The 9,964-nt window shown below is 33.7% G+C and overlaps 1 protein-coding gene across 2 annotated transcripts in view; it reads right to left on the bottom strand.

The window, feature by feature from the left end:
• Positions 1–9,964, bottom strand: part of LOC117176040 (insulin-like receptor) — a 409,747-nt gene that overhangs the window by 312,246 nt on the left and 87,537 nt on the right. The window lies entirely within an intron of this gene.

Below are 9,964 nucleotides of genomic sequence, written 5' to 3'. Positions count from 1 at the left end.
ACGCCAATTAGCACAAATGGTAAGTTCCGACAGTGCCTACAAGTGTGCCTACTGGCCGCTAAATGGCAATACCGGTTTCATATGTATACACCTGGTAAAGAATGAGCTTCAAAAATAAATTAAGCGCCACAAAACACAATAAACGCGATAAAATTTAAATTAAGATGAATGAAACTAAATTAAAATTAATAATAAAATGAACTCACTCTCTATGGTTGCGGATTTATACGCAAATTTAATCCCTTTTCAGCTTGTTCAGGGCTAACGTTACGGAAAATTCCGAAACCAGACAGTTCCTAAAATAAACTGTTTAATACAATTTTATATTAAATGAACAGGAAAGAAAATTCAATTAATTATATTTCCGCACTTATTCCTTATTGAGTTCGATGTTCAAGCATCAAGACTGTTGAAAGAAATGTCGAATTATGATAATAACTTACCTTCAAAAACAGTCTGCAAGCCGGCGCTTACATTGTTTTATGACAAGACGCCACTGCCCGGGTAGAAATTATAACTTGGTTCTTAAGAGGCCCTGTCTAGATTTCCTATTTTCTATCGAGGCCCTAAGGTGGCAATCTATCGAGGGCGCAAGCGAAAGCGTCACGCTCAGCTAGTGAGGTCATCAGTAGGCAAACCAATGAGGGCCTATTAATACGATCTTTATAGAATCTAGATAGTCCTTCACACAATGAGAAAAAAATAATGCCGAATCATTGAAATATTGTTTTAAAGCATCAAACGGTGTTTTCACGCTCGGTCAAATTCATATGCTATTGTTTCTTCTTTTTTTGATTCAAATAAAATATTATAAAATTATTAAAAAATTGATCATGCTTTAAATTCTGAAGTGTGATGCTATGGTTGCAATAGTAAAAAAAGTTTAACTAGCACATTGCTATCATCTATTACCAGAAATTTTTGATTCAAAGAAGGAAAATATTAATCCAAATGTAAAATACATTTTCTTTGCAAAAGTTCAATCATATTACTAATAACTACTTATTACTTATTACTAATAACTAAAGACAAACGCAGATTATTAAAATATACGCAAGCGCCGAGAATCGAACGCACGCACCGCACGCTTATAAGTCGAACATACTTACATACTCACATGATTTCAAATTAAATCGACCTTTAAAAAAAATTCTTTTCAAATTTTGATGGCACCAAATATTTTAAATTAAAAAAATGAAATTATCCAAAGTTTGTATCTCGGTAATTTTTTCTTTTTTAAATTTAATTATAATTAAGCAAAAGAACATTAATATATTTTTTTGCACTCACAGCTGTATTACCCGTTTTACCTGTCGAGGGCATTACAAGGTCCCCTCGAGAAAATAATTAATTGATAGAAATTATTTTTTAAATATATCTTTATGAATGAAGCTTTCTATCTAGCTTAATTAAAAAATATAGTGCTAAAAAGTGAGTATATAAATAATTAAAGTCAAGGAGCACACGACAATAACTTGTCGAGGGCCAGCAGAGGGAAAGCCTAGATGCTTCCAGCTAGAAAATCTGGCTGCAGCGTCGTAAGAGCCAATATTTAGTTTAGGCATAAAGAGGCTATTTCTACAAGGGTGTCATTTTCAACCTTCCGCTGATGGTGCAAAACAGTAAGCGAAAGGTGTTCACTTAATGCTTTTGACTACTACTTGATTTTTACTTCTCATTACAGTTTCAGACTTTGTTTTGAATCTTAAAATATTTTCATAAAAAAACTAATATAGGAAATATTACTGTGTACAAGTATTATTTACGTTAAATAACACCTAATAACAGACTTAACTCAATTTTGTGAAAAACTGCGTTTATTGCTGTTTGACTTTGCACACTGCACAGCTTATCTAATGCATCATTTGTTATGAAATGGTTTAAAACAAGCAACTCTTCTTAAATTTTAAATTCACAATTCAAACTTACAAATTTCCAATTTTTATTGTTTTAAAAATATTTAAAAATATTGATTTTATTAAGAATTTCATTATATCATATGACATGAAGTTGATGATATTTCAAGTACTTGAATAGATTTTTCTTCAAAAATTAGTAAAATTCTCGGTTCGATGGTCTAACGGCCGCCCTGGAATAACTCAATTTTAAAGATTCACAATTTCATAGTAAAAATGTGTAAAATTTGTCATTTTAGTATACGTTGTAAGTAAAATACGCCAGTCGTTAGAGAATGAAAATCATAACCACGAAAATGAAGATATTAATTCCGATTAATGATTTTCCCAGCATTCAATTTAGAAGGACGAGGAAACTCCCATTCTCATTAATTAATTTACCTCAGTGGAAAATCATCTTGCTGCCGTCCTGGAGACCCGTGTTCGATACCTGGCAGATTCTTCTATAAACCGATATTTTATTTGTAAGCTCTTCTAATATAATGTCATACCTAATCCTATGTTTAACCTTTGCTTACCACACTTCTCAATACGCACATGAATTCAAATTTAAATGGTATCGCTAATCGGCTCCAATTAGCATCACGGCCTCGTAGACAGCGTGGTGCCAAAGTGCTATCCGTAAAGAAAAGTTTTTACCCACTATTCCCGTGCAAAATGAGTGCGTTTATTGAGAATTCATTTAAAATATCTTATTGTGTAAGTACCTGTTTTAAATACGATCCAGTCAAATGTCTGAGAAAATCAGATCGACCATCCGAGATTTCCAAACCGTCCCTTCACAATGATCGAGTCAACCAGCTCGAGATGGCCGAGACGACGGTGCGAGACAATCGAGTCGACTTTCTGAGATTGTCGATTTGAACTTCTTGCTTTTATTTTCTACAGATAGTCGCTTTAGCCATATTCAAGAGCTGTTCTACAGTCAACCCTGAAATATGGTCTGTCTGCAAATTTATATGACCAAACAGACCTTCAATTCAATTAAAATTAACGCAATTGATATGAGATTCCTGCGCATAATATGCGGGAAAACTCTTATGGACAAAGTGAGTAATGAGATTATTCTCAAAGAATGTGGTGCCGAAGAGACACTAGTTGACGCATGCGGGAAAGAAATCAGTTAAGCTGGTTCGGACATGTTGAGAGCATACCAAATGAACGACTAACAAAACAAGTGTATCAAGGTAAAGTAAATGGCAGCGTACCCAGAGACAGGCCGCGGAAAGAATGGTTAGAATGTATGAATGAGAACCTAGTTGGAAGAGAAATAAGAAGACACAGAAACACGAGAGCTTGTATGAAAAAATGCATGGACGTGAAATAAGCTAGAGAAGTATGCCAGTACACAAAAGTATGGCGGCAAATATTTATTAAAGAGTGTCAGTAGAGTGAATGACGCCTGAAACAAAAAACCTTGGATACTAATGGACCAAAGTGGGGAACCGCACATGACGACTTTGTGAGGATCTTTACTTGGAGTGATCACTAGAGAGATTGATCAGCAACCTAGGTCGGAGCAGTGTTGCGGAACGAACGTGTTATTTAAATAAATAATACGACAATTCTAGATCAATCTGAAAATTCTATAAACCTTTCCAATCTTTCAAAAAGTATATTTATTTTGAGGAATGAGTGACGACAAGAAGGGAAAAAATGAACCATGCGTTTCTGTCAAAATACTCTATTGTATCACCTATTACAAAAAAATATTAATACAAAATATTGATGAATTCTTGTATTGATACAAAGTAGGCATGAAATTAAGCCAAAATAAAGTGATCTTATTTTTATTTAACATGTTACCGCAATCATCACAAATAGAGACGCTGTGATCGTGGCAAACAGCGCGTTCATAAGAGTGTGAAATCGGATCTCGCCACTCCATAAAAATCATCGTTATTAAAACGTTGTCTGTTAAAAAAATTTCACATTGCCAAATATACTTTCTAGACATTATTATTTAATCTGAAGTCAATATACGCTAAAAAAATGGACTCCAATGATCATTTTCGAAGGTACTTACCACACTCGGGTCCAAAGGACCCAACTCAATTTTTAAACAGCTGCTAAAAATAAATGAATGGTCCCAACATCATGCTAAACATCTTGTAAAGGTAGTTAAATTCTTCAATTATCAGCGAATGTTGCTTCTTTTGTCTTTACGTACTCAAAATTTAATTACAAAAGTCGTTGGGTCCCGAAGACCCATGTGTGGTAAGCAAGGGTTAAGAATACATATTTAATTTCCAATGTGTGCAATTATAATTAAGATAAAAATATACATTCAATATGAGTTATCTTTGTTCTTCCTTCCTTCTGATATACAAAGCAGTAGGCTAAATATAGAAGCCCCGCTATGACTGACGCAACTACACAGTCGTATCACAAATGTACGACGCGTCGTCCCGACTCTGAATTTCGAAACATTTTAGAGTTCGGGAATTTTGAACGACAGAGAACCACAATTCTCACCGTAGAAAAATGATAAAAATTAATTCAGATAAAATATAAATTCTCTTGAATTTTTTGAAATAAAATGTCTTACTATTCTATAATTTCTCTTCAGCTTATTTGTAATTATTATTTATTTTTGACACACCGACATTTCATATTTATTATCAGTTCGACAATTATTTTTTAACAGTGCGATTGGAAATTTACTGTTCATTCACTGCATTTTTCTTATGTCCGCCACGTTGTAAAAAGTTCGGTAATTCCTCAAGTGAGTTTACATGATGACTTTGTGAAGCTCTTCGTCTGTGTTCATTGCTAGAGAGATTGATCAGCAAGCTGGAACAGTGTTGCACACTAAACGTGATATTTAAATAAACAACACGAGAATTCAAAATTAATCTAAGAAATACCCCCCCCCCCCCATATCGCTTCGTACAATTCCCTTCCTCACTGAGTGAGTCACGCTTATCCCGAAAGGGGTATGGCTTAATGGTATAATATAATAATAAACACATTTTTTCCGTGTACGCTATTTTTTTATTTTGTTTCCTGAAATTTCCTTGCTTCTAATTACGATTTATTGTAGTCCCAGTAAACGACAAAAGCTTTATAAGTATTCAGAACTAATTGGATGTACCAAGATTTAAATACGAGTACAGTCATTTCTCGCAGTGCGAGAATGGCAGTCCAGATACAAAGGGTAGTTAAAAAAACGGCGATTTTAAGAATCAATGATATTTCTGCAAATAATAAAAAATTCGTTTGTGAGCGTTAAAAGGGTACGTTTTACAGAGTTTTTCATAATATTTCAAAGTATTGGCCGATTTTCGCCCTATCTCACATTCTTTTGTATACCAAAATAATAGGGTATAGCAAAAGAAATCGGCAGAAAAGTTTTTTATTTGGAATAATACGTGATGTCTGGACTACAATAAGATGTATCTTGCTTGCATGCAACTTTGGAAGCCTCGTGATTCATACCAGGGATCCTGATATTGTTTCACTCATTTCAACTACAATCTTCTTAATTCAAAGATTTTTTCCTGTGACTGAAGTATACATATAGACATTATTATATATTATATAGGGAGATCCTTTAACAGCTCTGCCTTCTATAGCCATTCCGAGAACGAAAGCGGCAGTCTATTGAGTTATTTCCCCACCACCGCCAGCCCCAAAACCGACGCAATAGAAGAGTTTCACTATAAAAATTGAAAGACATTATGTAAACTACCCTGATTCAAGGACTTGAACATTTTCAACTAAAAATAGTTGCACTTTACAAAAAAAAGTTCACTTGCAGAAGACTTTCAACAGGTAATTTTACAATTTTTAAATAAAAATGGTACATTTTCAAAATTTTTATTCAAAATTTAAGGGAAGTAAAAATTGAATCTTAAATTGGGTCGTTTTTTCTACAAAAACTATGAATTATACACATATAATATGAATAAAAATTTTACTCTCGTTTCCTAGTATCAAAAAATTCCTGGTTGACATGCAAAATTTTGCGGACAAGTATTGAACTTTGTAAATTTCTAAATGTACCTGTAATCAAGAAAATATCGTTACGAATACGGACGATACAATATTTTCTTGATCCATACATATTTTTCTTGTCTTATGAAATATTTTTTTTTGCAATGGATACTGATTAATGACAAAAACAAATACATATATGTAGAATAATTAATTTAAATTTATTATCACGTATAGAATCTTGACTATTAATTACATTAGTTATTTTAAAAGTAAGTATTTTTAATTACTGATGACCCACTGTTGCATTATCCATTGCAGGGAGGTTTTTCCTACATTATGAAATTCACGTTTTATAAAAATATAGTTTGTGACTGATCTGATATGATTTTACATAAATAATGATATAATATTAAATGATCGTATAAACTATAAAACCTTTCAGAACACTTTGCAAAGTAAGATCATAGTCCTCACACCCCGTCGTCGCTTCTTTTTGACACGCTCTTATTATATCCTTGCTTCTACACCCAGAGGATAATAAAATCGTTCAGGGTAAATACATTATTTAGGGCAACATACAAGATTTTAGATGCGGTAATTAGAGTTATCTATTTACCATTGTTGTAGTTTTAGTGACGCATTAATTTCTCAAACATCATGGTCATTGAAAATATTAAGAAAAACACGAACACAAGAGATAAGTTGAACTGGATGCAATATTCTGTACAGGTAAGAAATACTTGTCAACTTATGTTTATATATAGAGTACAGAAACATCCTTAGTAATTTAATGATTTTTCTACAAAAATGGTATTTAATTAAAAATTTCTATTGAATATTAGAGCTTACTATATTTCTAGGAAGTCTGCTGAAGCTGATTTTTGAACGCCAAATTTTGTTTTCAATTTCACTGTGCGCTTTAACACGCCTGGATATTGTATGAACAGTTGTAAGACTGTAAAGTGTTATATGTACTGGTATTAAATGTTGGTAACTTTTTTTTTAAATAAACAAAATATTAGTAAGCCAGTGAACGTGACAAATTCTCATAGAATATTCTATTTGCCAACGTTCTTGTATGAATACATATGATTTCATATTAGAATCATTTCTTTCTACCAAAGCTGGAAAGAATAAAAACAATGTATCGTGCATGTATAATTATACGACACAATCTAGTTTCTTCTATACATGCGATTAAAAAAAAAAGCAGGCAAGTAGCTTGTGTGGTTAAATTATACAATTAATTTTTGGTTGCACGAGAGGTTCAATTTTTAGATTTTGTGTGTAGGTTTATTATACAGGTGTGCCACTAAATATAAAATTACATTACCGGATGCATCTGCAGTTCAAGGAACTTTTTGAAATACAACATGGTGTAGTTTAAAAAGTTTCTCGTTTGAAAAAAATAATAATGAAATGCTAGAATCTCTGTATTTTATATGCGATACAAACAAATATCATGTTTACTCTTCAATTTCGGATTGTCTCCCTAATACAGAACTTTACGGGATTATTTAAATAATTTCTTTGTCGAAAACTCAATAAGAATATATACTAGTAAAATTAGTGTAAAAAACAATATTTTCATTTGTGTTTGAAACAATGTTCAACGATAAAAAAATGCATACAAGTATGCAGTTGAAAAATAAATACATTTTTTTTCAATATCGTCAATTTTTTGCCGCAAGCTGGACAGAGACTCCTTAAATATAAAAAGAGAAGGAGTGACCGAGGGAATCCGTCCTTGGCCGAAACCAGTTGCTTGTGAAAGAAAAATCGCCCCCTCGCAGAATCGCGAGACTAATTGCGAGGGACGAAGGAAAAAACTGTCCCTGTTACATGGGCGATCGAAACCCGGTGATAATCGTCGTCGCCGAATTCCGATTCGGAACGAGCGACGCTCCAGGTCGAAAAAGCTATGTAAATATAAAGGGATGTCGCACCTCTACTCGGCCTCGGCGAATTTCGCGAGTGGGCTACGACTCGTAGGTTCAACGTACGATGAACCAAGGGGGGAAGGATTGGATGGAAGCGAAGGTAATGGGGAAGGGGTGGAGGGGCGACGACACACGGTATATAGTCAGTGTCGGCCTCCCGCCAACTTCCTCGTACCCACCAGTTATAGATATAGCGAATATAGCGCTGTTCCTGCTCGAAACGAGATGCCAACTGAATGGGAATGGGAGTGGAATGGTCGATACTCCTCGACTGATTACTATTCCCCTCAGCCGCCAATGTCCCCACCACTTGACGAAACAGTCCTAGCCAATGAGTTTTGAGCATAGAGATCGCACGTAAACGTACGACGTAGTAGTACGGACACGAGGCATTGTACGGTTCGCATTCACAGAATCAGGGCTCAACGTGAGATACCTCCTTTACTGATGAGTAGTCGTTTTTCATTTTAGTCGAGAGACCCAAATATTGTAACTTGTCACTGCAATAAGTAAGGGTTGGTTTATTTGGACAATTGCTTTGTGTGATAGCACCCTAGAACTGCGTTCCCAACCCCCAATTGTATAAGACACAAGGTTAGATGAGTCATGATAATGAGATAAAGATCTTCATCAATTCCCAGCCCAATTGGATAATCGTTACGGGTTTGAAAGTCAACACTTGAAATTTTTTACAAGATACTGACGTTTTCAGAATTGAGTTCGATGTAATTTTTGAAAGGTGTCCTACTCAGGAAGGGGTAACAAAAAGGAAGGTATCGTTCATAACAAATTACACGACACATTCTACACTTGAAATACGAACAAATTTTAAGGCGGTGTTAGAAATCCTAAATATTGTCCAATTCAGTTAAAATTGGCGGGCACTTTTATCTCAGCGATTTTTTAAAAGTTCGAAAACCCATATTAATTCTTATTATGATTATACCATTAAGCCATTTCCCTTTTGGGGTGGGCGCGACTCACGCGGTGTGGAAGGGAGTAATGTGAGGAAGGAGGTGTAGATTTTGTAAATTAATCTAGAATTCTCGTGTTATTTATTTAATTAACACGCTCATTCCGCCACATTGCTCCGATCCAGGTTGTTGATCAGTCTCTGTAAATCACACTCGAAATATCTAGTATACCCTCAAATATGTTTTTAAATCCTTTTGTAAAATTTTGAAATTCCAGAAATAGTATAGGATGCTTTAATATCTTTTGAAATTTCATGACGTCTCCAGCTGAAATCCATCAAATCTTTTGAAGCCATGAGAAAATCCGAAAGATATTGTTTAAAAAAATGGGAAACTCATGTCATAAAGTCCTGGAAATTACGTAGATCTATATCTAACATTACATCGTGTGTTAGAAACCTTTGCAAGATCCTTATTTAATCTTAATTGGAAATTTCAGCAATATACAAACTTAAGAACAATTTTCACTAAATTGAATGTTTTTTTCGAGACTGAATTGATTTTTAAATCTTCTAGTATGAGCCAGTTGATACTACGAGGAAGAATAATAATTTCTTTAATATTTACAAAAAAGAAGACATGAAGGTTTGAAATTTGTTGGAAAAAGGGTTTAAAAATATTATAAAAAAAAACTTACATATGTTAATATAAACGTAGTAGGTACGATACGAATTTGATTTTCTCCTTACCTGAAAAAAAGAAGAAGGAAAAATTAAGTAGAGAATATTAGTTAAAATATATGTATAAAATTGGACAAAGAAACTTTGTGCTTCCCCTGTCTTTGTTCCGAACAGATTTTTATTAGGTCCTATCACTGAAGAAAATCGTTCAAGTAGATAAATTGAATTAATTTTTTAATTGTAACAATTACAATCATTGTTGTTACAATTTAAAGATGAAATTATAACAATTCTAGAGGAAGCACTAAGTTTCTTTACACATCTGGGTAGGTATTTTAAGCTTTGAATAATTTTAACATATAAATAACCTAGACTGTTACAGATATTAGCTGTACCATCATAGTGAGCAAATTAATATAAGAGATCGCTTTCATCTGCGAACAAACGAAACATTTATATCCGAAAAGCTGGGTTAACTCAAACGCGGTAAATTGGGTCCGAAAAGGGGTGAATCATTCACAAGAAGGTTACTTTAAGTTCTCCAGTTCAGAACTTTATTAAAGTTTCAAAGTTGG

Source organism: Belonocnema kinseyi, chromosome 7, assembly GCF_010883055.1.
Source record: "Belonocnema kinseyi isolate 2016_QV_RU_SX_M_011 chromosome 7, B_treatae_v1, whole genome shotgun sequence".
In the NCBI taxonomy this organism is placed as follows: domain Eukaryota; kingdom Metazoa; phylum Arthropoda; class Insecta; order Hymenoptera; family Cynipidae; genus Belonocnema; species Belonocnema kinseyi.
This window is presented reverse-complemented; position numbering and strand designations above follow the sequence as displayed.